General features: G+C 35.1%; 2 pseudogenes; one reads left to right on the plus strand and one right to left on the minus strand.

Annotated features, from left to right (window-relative positions):
* Positions 1–6802: 6802 nt before the first annotated feature.
* LOC149564373 (uncharacterized) lies at positions 6803–11250 on the minus strand (annotated as a pseudogene).
* Positions 11251–11272: 22 nt separating this feature from the next.
* Positions 11273–11838, plus strand: LOC149564374 (transcription elongation factor TFIIS-like; annotated as a pseudogene).
* The last annotated feature ends 807 nt before the right edge of the window (positions 11839–12645 follow it).

A 12645-nucleotide genomic window follows, 5' to 3' on the forward strand; every position in this document is an offset into this window, starting at 1 on the left:
ATAAATTAGAAGTTCCATTTCACTAGAAATGTTTGTCTCCTAATAGGATTATTGCATGAGAAATCCATCTACAACTAGCTGATTCTAGAAATTTAGATTTTAGGTGATTTTAACATATATTGATCAACAACTCACAATCAAGTTATGGTTGAAGGGAAATTCACAATGACAATACTGGCCAAGGTAACTTTCTTGATTACAACATTTGATTTCGATGAATATATATTGTTAATTTAGAATGCTCATATTGAAAGGACATTTGAGTCCACAAAGTGGGTGACACAACCATGTCCAAAGAATTTACATTTAACTTATTATGCAAGCCTTTAATAGCTTCACTATCTAATATATAGACTTTATTAAATTAAAAAATAAATATTAAATAAACATAATAAAACTTTTATACATAATATTTAATATATTATTTATTATAATTTTACTTTTACAAAATAAAAATTAATTAATTTAAAGTTGTGACATTTTTACCCAATTAAAAATAACAACAAATACATGAGATTAAAAAAATGGAATTTAACATCTAGCATAAAAATAAATGCTAAATCAATGTGAAAAAATGGCGGTAATGAGAGTGGAAGAGGAAACACGAGTGAAACTCATCCACACAGGTCCTTTGAAGTCTTCCATGCTTCATGATAGAAAGATTTTAATGGAAAAATCTTCTACCTAATATGGATGTGAAGGTATAGAGGCATAAGGCATGCATAGACAAAAGAGAACACAGGAAAGGAATTTAGGAATCTCGTAAGAAAATTTTAGGGGAAATAAAAAGTGCCTGGAGCTCTATGACTTGGATGACTATTCTTCTTCTAGGTTCTTTTTTGTGTTTTATAATCTTACTCGAACTATCATTTGCTAAATTCTTTAACTTTTCATCTCTTTACATCCCAATACATTAGAGGTTGATGAAAAGTTTATTCAAACCCTATCTTCTATAGAAATTCATGTAGTTGTTATTTCATCTCCTTGACATCTTGCATGATATGCAATCTTGGTCACACAAAAGAAGTCACTTGAAGCTTTTTATCCCTTGATTAAATTTTATGAAACTACATATAATGTTGGTCATAGACAAGAAGTCCCTTAGAGCTTTTCAACCTTAAATTAAATTTCATGAAATTACATGTAATCTTGGTCATGCCAAATCCCCCAATTATTGAAAATAATCATGATTTTTTTCTACTATGATGGAACTGTATATGAGCAATGTTAGTATGCTAATAGAAACCAAATTTAAATAAAGCTTCTACAAACTAAACAAAATTCATAAACTTCAAGATAGACTAAGGTGAGCTCTCAATTGAGAATATGAGCCATTAATGGGCTCTCTCAATGAGAAGCTTTCTTGTTGAGTGGCTTTGTCTAAATAGATAGGATGTATGCTCAAGCTTATGCTTCAAAAAGGGCTTCAAATGGAGTTGGAATTTGGGTGTGAGTGTATGGTTTTGATGTAAAATGGCTTCTTAAAATGGCATTATGACTTTACTTCATGGATTGTGTTAAAATGGCTTGGGAGAGGATTCCTCAAATAGGCAAAGGGCTTGAGGGATCAAGGGCATTTAAGAGCAATGAATGTGCTTGTAAGAGTCATTTATGGCTTTGTGGGCTTCATAAAGTTTTATGGTTGGGATATTTGTGAGAGAGTTGAGATATTTTGACTTGGGTTGGATTAAGAAAGTCTTAAGCTTGTTTAGGATTGTGCAAATGATTAAGGGTAAGATTAGAGATGGCTTAGGATTAGATTAGGGATGTTAGAGATGGGCAAGTGGATGGCATTTAATGAGGGTGGGTGAAGGAGGAGATATTTGTTAACTTTGTCTTGGGTTATCAAGTCTTAACCCATGTTTAGGGAATGTGACAAGGTTAGGGGGGGATTAGGATTAGGATTAAAGATAAGGATTGACATCTTCTAGAAGAGTCTAGGCTTTGGATGAGGATGAAGACTTTCTAGAAAAGTCTAGAACTTCCTAGGATGAGGATAAATAAGGTTTTTAGAAAATAAATAAGGTTTTTAGAAAATAAATAAAGTTTTATTTATTTCAATGGTTTGGGTTGAGGAGATATTTATTAAAATATTTTTAATAAACATGAGGATTAATATTTAATCTTAATTAAATATTTTGAGTTAGAATTTGAGGTAGGAAATGATGGGATTAGCCTTTAATCAAAATTAAAGAAGGATTAGAAGATTTTGGAAAAGGTTAGTGGGCTTAAGGAAATTGGCCAAGTTTTGGGCAAAAAATAAATTATTTATTTATTTTGGGATTTTTGGTTAGTTTATTAATTAAATAATCAATAAATAAGGAAATAATGTTTAAATAAGATTTGAACATTTTTGGGAGGGATTCCTTAATTAAATATTTTTAATTAAGATAAAGGGATTTAATGGCATAAAAATAAATAAATTAATTAATTAATTAATGATGATGTCATCAGGGATTTTTTCAAAAAATAAAAAATATTTTATTTTCTAAAAGATTTTTAGGTGTCTACATTTTGCCCCTCTTTGATGTGATGCCGCAAGTGGCATGGCATCAAAGATAAGAAAATAAGATGCCCAAGGCTAGAGCAGAAGAGGAGAGAATGGACTGCGAGATGCCCCCTCAAGAAGGCGACGGGGAGAGAAAGCGAGGCTCGACAACTTCTTGAAAAGCACAAGAATCTTGGTGGGTGGGAGGATGAAGAGTGGCTTAAGAGAAGAGGTTTAGTTAGCTCAAACTATCACTATGAGAGAATGATAAAGGGGAAAATCAGAGGCACAAGAGTAAATAAGCTTAAGACTTTCAGGATTGGGGGGAGGATGATGGAGCAGAGCGCTATAAAAAGGAATCTAGGATAAGGGAAGGGATGATGGGATGAGATAAAGCTGAGGCAACTGGATTTCAAAGAGTCAGATTGGCAGAAGATGGGTTTTGGAGATCCCTAGGACTAGGATTGTGGATCTTGAAAGATGAGGCTTAGTGGATTGATTGGATTGGTGGATCCCTAAGACTAGGATTGTGGATCCCTAAAGCTAAAAGTGATGATTGATTCAAAGAGATATTGATGCATAAGTTGGGGTAGGAGAGATAGATGCTGGATAATGGATGGGGAATAATGGAGATGAAGGGATTCCATTGAAGCTTTTTGAGTGGGGGGATACTTCAAAGAGAAGTACCACCATGTAGTTGAGCACTAGATTTGCTATAGGACAATTGGTTAATTGCCAAGGTTACCAAGAACATCAAGGCCGTGTCACCAACCATCCAGAGGACTGACAGACTAACTCAAAATAAACACACAAGGATTGCCCTAGCATCACACATGAAACCTGAAGGAAATAGTGTAGAACCGACACTGGGTAACCCACAAGCAAAAAAGATACAAACGAAAGACTTGATCAAAACCGTACACTCAGAGTGCCCCATTCGCAGCATACCATGATATGGAAGATCGTGGCAACCTTGAGGAGGGAACAAAAAGATTTCTTGGAAAAGATACTTCAAGACCCAAAAGGGAAGATTCCAAATCAAAAGAAAGAAAAAATCCAAAAGAGAACCATTTGCCAATGAGATGGGTAGGATGAGGTACTAACAGACCAAGATCAGACATGAGGAAAGCTATATCCTGCAAGGATCTATTGGAGAGCACCTAAGCTGGTGGATTTGGATGAGTGATTCGTCTGGCAAGCTAAACTAAGAAGGATAACACTTTGGTGATAGGAGATCTAGCTAAAGGATGCATTGGAATAGCTAACCAAGATTTGTGCGATGTGTGCAAGATGTTGATCAAGGATGAACTAACACGAAAGCTAGATAGATACAATGGTACTAAGCTAAAGAGGATATACAAGCTGATGGACCAAGATATGGTACAAATGTACAAGTCATTTTGGACAAGATTGGATATACAAACTATGATACAAGGTATGATACAAGCGTTGGATACAAGATTATTTACAAGCTATACAGGAGCTTCGGATGATACGATATTGAGATGGCTCAAGTTGGTGCAAGATGTAGAAGCTAAGGATGGGGTGATAGCAAAAGATATGGATTTGGCAGGATGCATCCAATGATGATGATAGATGTGTGACCAAGGATGGGGACAATGCTAAGGTTGGTGGTAGCTGAGCTGATAGATGGCGCTAGAGTGAATGGCTAATGAGAGGATGACATTGGATTTGCATGAGGATAGCCTAGAGCGAGATACCAATGACAAGGGAGGATGCACAAGACAAGATCTCCAAGGAATGCAGTGCCCCTAGTCAGAAGATGACATGCGGAAGGAGGTATTACGATGGATGTGATAAGATTGAAGCTAGGATGGAAAATCTGAAGGCGCTAGGGAGATGGATGATAGCTGGGATGATGGGGTGAGGTTGCAGAACATAAATGGATAGTGATAGATAAAAGCTAGAGGATGAAAGATAGGTGGATAAATTGGAAGATGGAGCTAGATGGAAAGATGTGACCAAAAGCATGAGGATGATAGGCTAAGCTAGGGATGGCTGGATTACGCGTGATGCTTGTTTGCCAAGTTTTCATCATGGTACTTGTCCAAGGCACTTTAATTGCCAAGTTTTCACCAGTGGATGCTTTTTTTTCTTTTTCTTTTTGAATTTTTGACTTTGGACTTAGCTGGAATGATTTTGGCTTTCTTCGGCTATTTTTGGCTTTTTTGGGATTTTTCACTGGCTGTTGGAATGTTCAATTTTGTTGCTGTAAGGAAACTTGGCAACAAAGAATATAACTATTTCCACATAACCCATAATAAATCTAAAATAAACACGGAATTAAAATCCACATGCAAGAGAATATACAACATACCCACAAAATTGTGACACAAGATATACCCTGGGAAACCCTCATTGAGGGAAAAAAACTCAGCCTCCAAAAGCATCCATCACCATGTATTATTCAACAAAAATACCATTGCCATATAACCATGGAAGCCTTCATGGCCATAGCCACAACCAAGCAAACTATGTGAACAAGCATGAATCCACACATCCCATGCCATGCTTTCAACCTTCACAAATGCTCCCTTGGCTAACCTGTCAAGCCTTGTCCCGCTCGACTCCTACCTTTTGTCTTCTCCTTGTCACTCTTTCACTTTTTTCTCTACAACAACTACCCTTGTGGTTGCTTATATAGTAGCAAGTCCCACAAAACCACTAAGTGGTATTACATAAACCATGTGCTAAAACCATGTGCTACCTAACCCACTGACCCCACATTTAATAGTGGGCTTTTAATTCTTTTCCCCAATATTAAATAATTACATAAAATATTATCACAATGTTACAATACAACTCATCAAAAATATTCCATGGGAATCTTTACATGTTGCACGTCCATCTAGGCACAACATTACATAATAAAATAAAATAATAAAATAACAATATTATGCAATGTGTGCAACACCCATTATCTCAATAGTTGCTAGCTATTGGTACACCAGATGTGTGATTTATGCAATAGATTGGATCAGATGGGATTGATGGTAGGAGATGGAGGGATGAAAAGTTTGGAAAGGAGCATGAGATGGGGATGCTTGCAGGATCAACATTGGCACATGTTGGGACGAGTGTGAAAAGAGCATATGGGGGATAGATGGTAGATGCGGGCTTGATGGAGGATTTGTGGAAGCGCACTTGGGGATATAGGCACCCAAGATGGAGTTAGGAGATAGGGGACACGAATCACTGGATGGGGGATTAGCAATGGTGGATGCCATTATGCATTGGGTTTCAACTTTTTTCTTTGGGATTCACGTGGTTTTGGATTTTCTTTTCATAGGCTTTTGCATTGATTTGCATTCTTTGATTGGATTTTGCCTTTTTGGAGTATGTCTATTAGAATAGACATATGATTTCCTAGGATGTGGATTTTTAGCTTTATGCATTTTGAAGTTGGCATTCACATTGTTGTGGTAAGCTTTGGGAAGATGGTTAGGAGAAGCTTTGTGAGATGGAGAGGATATGGAAGAGCTTGTAGGGGGATGATGATGGATGATGTGCCCTAATATGTGCCTTTGTTGATCTTGCGTAGGAATGGAGGGAATAGGATTTTTATGATGGCTGATAGGGGGATGGAGGATGGTAGATTTTGGGACATAAGGACCCAAAATGGATTTAGTAGATGAAGGTGGGATATGGTAGATTTTTTTGGGTTGCAAAGATGGTGGAGGGGGTATTACATAAGATTTCTTGAAGGAGTGATGGGAGGTTGGCATGGTGGGCCTGGAGATAGGCTTGGTTTGGGGATGGCATGTACCAACACTTTTAGATGGTGAGCCTTTGGAGACATATCCAAGAACATGAAATCCTAGATTCTTTAGTGCAATAATAGGCTTTCTGATTCCTTGCTCTTGTGGTCCTAAACCTTGACCTTGATAATGCCATCGATTGACCATTTGAATGAGCTGAGGAAACTTTTTGCTTGTAGAAAATGGTAGAAGTGCTTTATTAGATGTACTGCAATGGGGAGATACTGTTCTTAATTCTTCTACTCAGAGGGGGCCACCATGGATGAATGTAAGTAAACTAAGAGGGTAAATTATAGATGGTGGAATAGCTTGGATAGGTGGTAAGATGGAAGCATGGAGCGGAGGAGATGGTAGGATAGGATCTTGATTTAGCTGATGGGATGAAAAGATATCCTACAGTAGAGGAGGTATGGCTTGAGGTTTTAGAGATGGAGGGGATGGTGACTGCACTATGGATGGAAGACATGGTACGATGATATCTTCGTTTATGCTTTGGGGTAGGATCTTGATAGGATTGGATTGGAGTGGATGGTCCTCATTTTGCTCCTCCCTCATCTACATCTTACAACTATTTTGCTCCTCCCTCATTTACAATATCAGAAACATTTTCCTCATTATCTACCATCCCATTTAGAGAAAAATAATTATGTTGAAGAGATCCATTTTAAGAATCAAGTAGCTCCAACATTTGAGTTAATTCACCATCATGAAAAATTCCATCTTGTTTATTTAAATTCAATGATAATCTACCCAAAGAAAAAGTTTCCATCTCCTTTAGTTGGGGATCAAGCATCTAAAGCATATTTGAAAGAGGTCAAACAACCTTTCTTTGGATGATGTCCACCTTGAATTTAGAATCTATTGTAGTAAATTGCCCCAACAATAAAGCAACTTTTTCTTGGCTCTCATGACATCTTGAACTCAACTGACCAATTACAAGTTGCAAAGCTCTAGAAAGCACCTCCTTCTTTATGTTAACAGATGAGTGCACCAAATTCTCAATCACACCAACTACTTCATTGTGGATGCCGACATCTTTATAATGTAGCATCAGAATAATAGTTGGAAGTGAGTGGCATTCTACAATCTAGTTCTTGTTTGGTTCATATTTTAATGCCAAAGTTCATAGAGAACTTGTTGCTTCTCGCTGCACCTTGCTGTCAGTCAAATCAAGAAAAAATTTAAGAGGAGGAATTCCTTCTTTTGTTCTCACAAGAGTTTTGATAGCTTCATTTTCATGGGCTAGATTTGTGATAACAGTAATAGCTAATCAAAGGACACCAATCAAATATGACTTTCTGAGCCATTCCTATACCTTTTTAGTAAAGAAACATGACTAGAAGGAGAACTAGAATTTGTAATGATTCATTGATGCTCTAACTTCACTACAAGAAGCTCTAGTGCAAATGCAACCTCCTTTTTGACTTTGTACTCATACACAATATGCCCCTCCCCCTCACAACCTAGAGGTGCTTGGAGGTTTTGAACTAAAGATGGGATAGCCTCTTCTTGAACTATAAGGTCCACATGTTATTCATGTTTGGAGAATTTTGCAATAGAATGAGTAGTGCATGTGACAATAACACAATTGACCTCCTACCATGAAAAGCTTTGAATTGAGTCTTTCAAAATGAATTTTCACATCCCGCAACAACAGCCTGATGGGGTACTCCTCCTCATTCTCCTTCTCCAATCCCAAGGATTTCTCCTAGTGAAAATTTTATAAGTAGGAACTTTTATGCTTTTTCTAGGATAGTTTCCATTTAAGATAAAAAAAAAAATCATAGAGAATGGTCCTTCTAATAATTACAATTATGTTTTTCCTTGTATGTATAATATTACCCAATTGGCCTTGAATTGTTAGTTACCAGTCATTATGACTCTACCATAAGATTGTTTGAATTTATTTCATAAATGAAATAGATATGCCATGATTATGTGATGAGCATAAAGAAACAACTAATAATTAATATACCATCATGAAAAGGGGAAATTGAACAAAATATTTCTCATTTTTAGATTTTTGATTTCATAAGAAAAAAAGGATAGTGATGCATCTTGATTATAACATATAAGGAGCATATTTATATATGAGATCACAATAAAAAACACTCTAAATATTTGGCAAGGATGAATAGAGTTGAGATTAGGAAACCCAACATGCTGCAGTGGATGAGTTTTTGAATATTTTCATGACTCCAAGGGTTTCATTAGCGGCCCTTGGAACAACCATCTATTGCATTTATGAGAACTAATGTAATTTTTAGTCACATAAGTAAACATGTTTTAATAAGTGGAAGAAACAAAATATTTCACTAGATAAATATATCAGTGTTGTATCTAACATATAGTGTATGCATAAGATATTTCTAGTTCCATATATTAAGAAGATGAAAACTGCATGATACGCATTATAATCCGCAGATTTTCATTTAATGTATAGTCTTAAAAGTGTATGTGTCTATTAACTACTTTCTTATTAGTTTATTTTTAATTTTTGGATTTCCTAATTTGAATAATAATTTTTGACAATGTATTTATTTCTCAGTTGTGACTTGTTTTACTATTGCCTAGTTTGACAAAAACTTGTGCAGGAAGTTTTATTTCAATTCCAACTATCATGTCAATGATTGGTACAATTGGTCCACCTCTACCACATGTTGAGGTCCCCTTTGAGTTTGTTTTGGATATGGGATATGATGCACTTTTATAAGTGCCACATGGAGAGGTCTACATATGAGGGAAAACTTTATTTTCTAGTTATTACAAGCCTTGTGATCTTACAAATGAATTCATGATTAATGGATGCTTTCATATAGGTAAATGTGTTTCTTAAGGTCTTTAGTATTCTCTAGTTATTACATTTACAATACAATGTGCAAAAAAACACTTGGATATGGTTGATGTAATTTTTAGTTTAACAAATATCTAAATAGCATAATATATGAATTTAAAGTTTTGTTCAATGTGTAAAATATTGGTTTGCTGTACTAGGTGATGTTGGAGAGTGGAAGCGAAATAAAGCAATGAAAATCATTGATAGAAAGAAAAATATACTTAAGCTTTAGAAAGAGAATATATTTTTGTGGAAAATATTAAGAATTTCTATGACCTTTCTTTTCTTATTGATATGGTAAGTTATCTTACATCATTAAAAGTGTTGAAATAATATCATGTTGCATTTGGTTACTTGTCGCAGCAGTCTCATCTTTCAAGCATTTTTTGGTATCACAGAATTTTGTAAGCAAATATAAATTATGTAAAAAAATTGGTTTCTAGATACCATACATCATCATAATATATTTTTGATGTTGTAACATTCTTTTCCTATACCTTATGGGCATAGTTGAAACTAAAAGCTTAAATCTGAATGATTGTCTTTATTACAAGAAGGTTTCATGATAAATTTGTTGCAGGTGCATTGAATATTCCCACTACAGACCTCTCACAAAACCTAATCATATTAACATTTGACATATATGAAGAACCAAACCCTTTCACTTGCTAATAAATAACTAAAATATAAGTCAAGGTTTTTGGATGTAAGATATTACATTATTCTTCTATGCATATGATACACTATTCTTGCAGCTAACCTTGAGGATTTAATAGTAGTTTTAACTTTATGTGGTTCTTGTCACTCCAATTAGCTAAGTTGATTCACTTGTACATAAAGAAAGGAGGATGTCACTAAAAGAGAAAATGAAATCCTTTTGTCAAAAACTAGTGTAACAGCATTACTAGGGTACGTCGAGGTGGTGGGATGCTAAGATGAGTTTCTAGGATGGAGGTTGGGGGATGATAGCAAGGGGAGGATGGGGAAGGGAGGGTTGTTGTATAGTATACATATAGAACATGAACTTATATTTAGGAAATGAAGACTCAGTAGAACATACTAAATTCAAATACATGAACATAACTAAATTGCAACATGAACTAGAACCATTCAACATTCAACATAATAACATTCAAAAATCAAAAATCAAATAAAAATTCAAGTATCCATCCTAGTGGCAACATGATTTCAAAATGACAGAGGTGGGGATACTTGGGTACTTAAGTACCTAGTGTAGTGACATCTCAGGGATGGGTACTTTGAGGTTTGGGAGGGGGGTGTGAGTCCCCATTCTACACTACAAAAAATCAAGGAAGATTTTTTAGTAGACAAATATAATTCAAATAATAACTATTTTTAAGTGGAATAAATTGAGCTTATTATTATAGGTCCCTAGGCATAAATCTAAACATCTCCAATCTAGATTTACCATTATTTTTTTCACATTAAGTAGAGAAAACAATTGATTTCCCAAACTATCCAATAGTTACAAAGATTTTGAATAAAAGAAAAGGTTACATACAAAATCTCTACAATAGTGTTATACAAGAAATATCACTAATGGGTTAGGTATGCTCATAAAACCAAAAAGTCATCATATGATTGGTTATTTTCTAATAATTTTCATGCTACAGATGACAGGATGGGGATATTAGGCTTCCTCTTGATTGTTCAAAAACTTCAAAATATGAACTTATCAATAACCTTCCAAACAATAAATAAATCCTCCTTGACTTTGACTTACACAAGGGTTACAAATAATGAGTTTTACTTCTCATATTAATGCATATTTTCTTAGACCATTAGTGTTTCTAATGAAAACTTATGTGAATATACTATTTGTACCATCCATAAGTACTCTGATGCCTTCGCATCAACCTGAAACATCTCCATACTAATAGAGAAAACACTCTTCAATTACCCATCATGGCCCACCACCTCATCTTTAGCCTCTTGCATTGAGAAATCTACTGCAATGAAAGCATCTTCATGCCATTTACCTTGAAACTCAACTACCACATTATTCATCTCAAAGGATGTCTAACCCTTGAGCATCAACATTTAGTGTCATAGAAGTACCTTGCATGGTACCCTCCCTTTCTTCATCCACCATCTTCTTTGTTGCTACTAACCTTTGTATGAGCCATTTTATCTTCTTGTTAATCTATTAGCATTAAGAAGAAATCTCCATCATTAAATGGCCCTCCCATGTTGACAAGTATGATAAAGTGTGACAAGTTTCATGATATTCTGGCAAAAGCTTTCTCCAAAGTGTATACAGAAGTTGAGGGGGAGCACTTGGAGAGAGTGAATGCATGTGATCCAATATAGTTGTAGTTTCTATTGAGTTAGTGATTTTTGAAAAATTAGGGCAGTTTGATGGATCTTAAAAGGTCAAGTATAGGTCTATAATGTTTAATCTTAGAGATGGAAGTAATCGAGACTTGCAAAGGAGAGTGCTTGTGGGGGAGATCAAACTTGATAAACTTATTGTTATGATAGTAGAAGAAATGGCTAGTGATCAAAGAAAACTTGAGAATAAGGAAATTAAAGATAGGGCTCTTTTTTAATGTAAATGAGGTCAAAATCCTAAAGCTATGACTGACCAGTTTAAGTGTGATAAATGTGGCTAGTGTAAGTGTACCTATTATCAACTACAAACAAGAAGTGCATATGAACCTATGACCACATTTTTCACATGTGTAAACTGTAGTAACCACTGGAAATTTTCCTAAAGCTTATTCCTTTCATTGAGCTTGAAATTTGGCAGAGTTAGGTTTGCAAGGTACTGCATTTCTAAATGTTGCTTTACATTACTCTTTGAAAGATAACATTTATACAAGATTGAAATTCATTGATTGTTTGCATGAGAATAGGATGTATTTGATTTGTTAGGTTATCATTTGATTCTATTCAATTGCTATATTCATGCAATAACTACATGAATGACATATGTTCAGACAATAACTGTTAATGATGAAAGGTATCCCTTAAATTATAATATTCTTTTCAATATTCACAGCACCAATCACAAGAGGCTTTTGAGGATAATATCTTTACATAAGCTTTAGAGTTTCCTTGGTTCCTTATTATAGCCATCAAAATATAATAAGGACTTGTAGGAAGAAAATTAAGTCCTCTTAATCTCCCGTGGATCATCAGTCAAGATCCCATCTACATTCATATTTGATTCTCATTGTAGCCATCATAAGAGAAAAAGGACTAATAGAGAGAAATACAAGCACGCTTACTTACTTGGCTCATTAGTCAAGGTCCCTTCAATTGCGACAAGTCCAATCTTCTCTCTAGCAAACTTATCCCTAAGATTTTTTTTTTTAAATGCCATACTCAAGCCTAGGAACTTTGGATCTAATTTTAGCATATTAAGCTACATAATTTTGATGTCTCCATAGTGTTGTGGTGATGGATCATTTGTGCTTCCATAGGGTGTGATTTTGAAGTCATTCTTGCAAGTCATTAATTATTTTTGCCGATAGGCTTTTACTTGTGGGTGAGAGACCCCAAAATTTCCTCATGCTGCA

This window comes from Cupressus sempervirens, chromosome 4, assembly GCF_028749045.1.
Source record: "Cupressus sempervirens isolate cs-2001-9-10 chromosome 4, ASM2874904v1, whole genome shotgun sequence".
Lineage (NCBI taxonomy): Eukaryota > Viridiplantae > Streptophyta > Pinopsida > Cupressales > Cupressaceae > Cupressus > Cupressus sempervirens.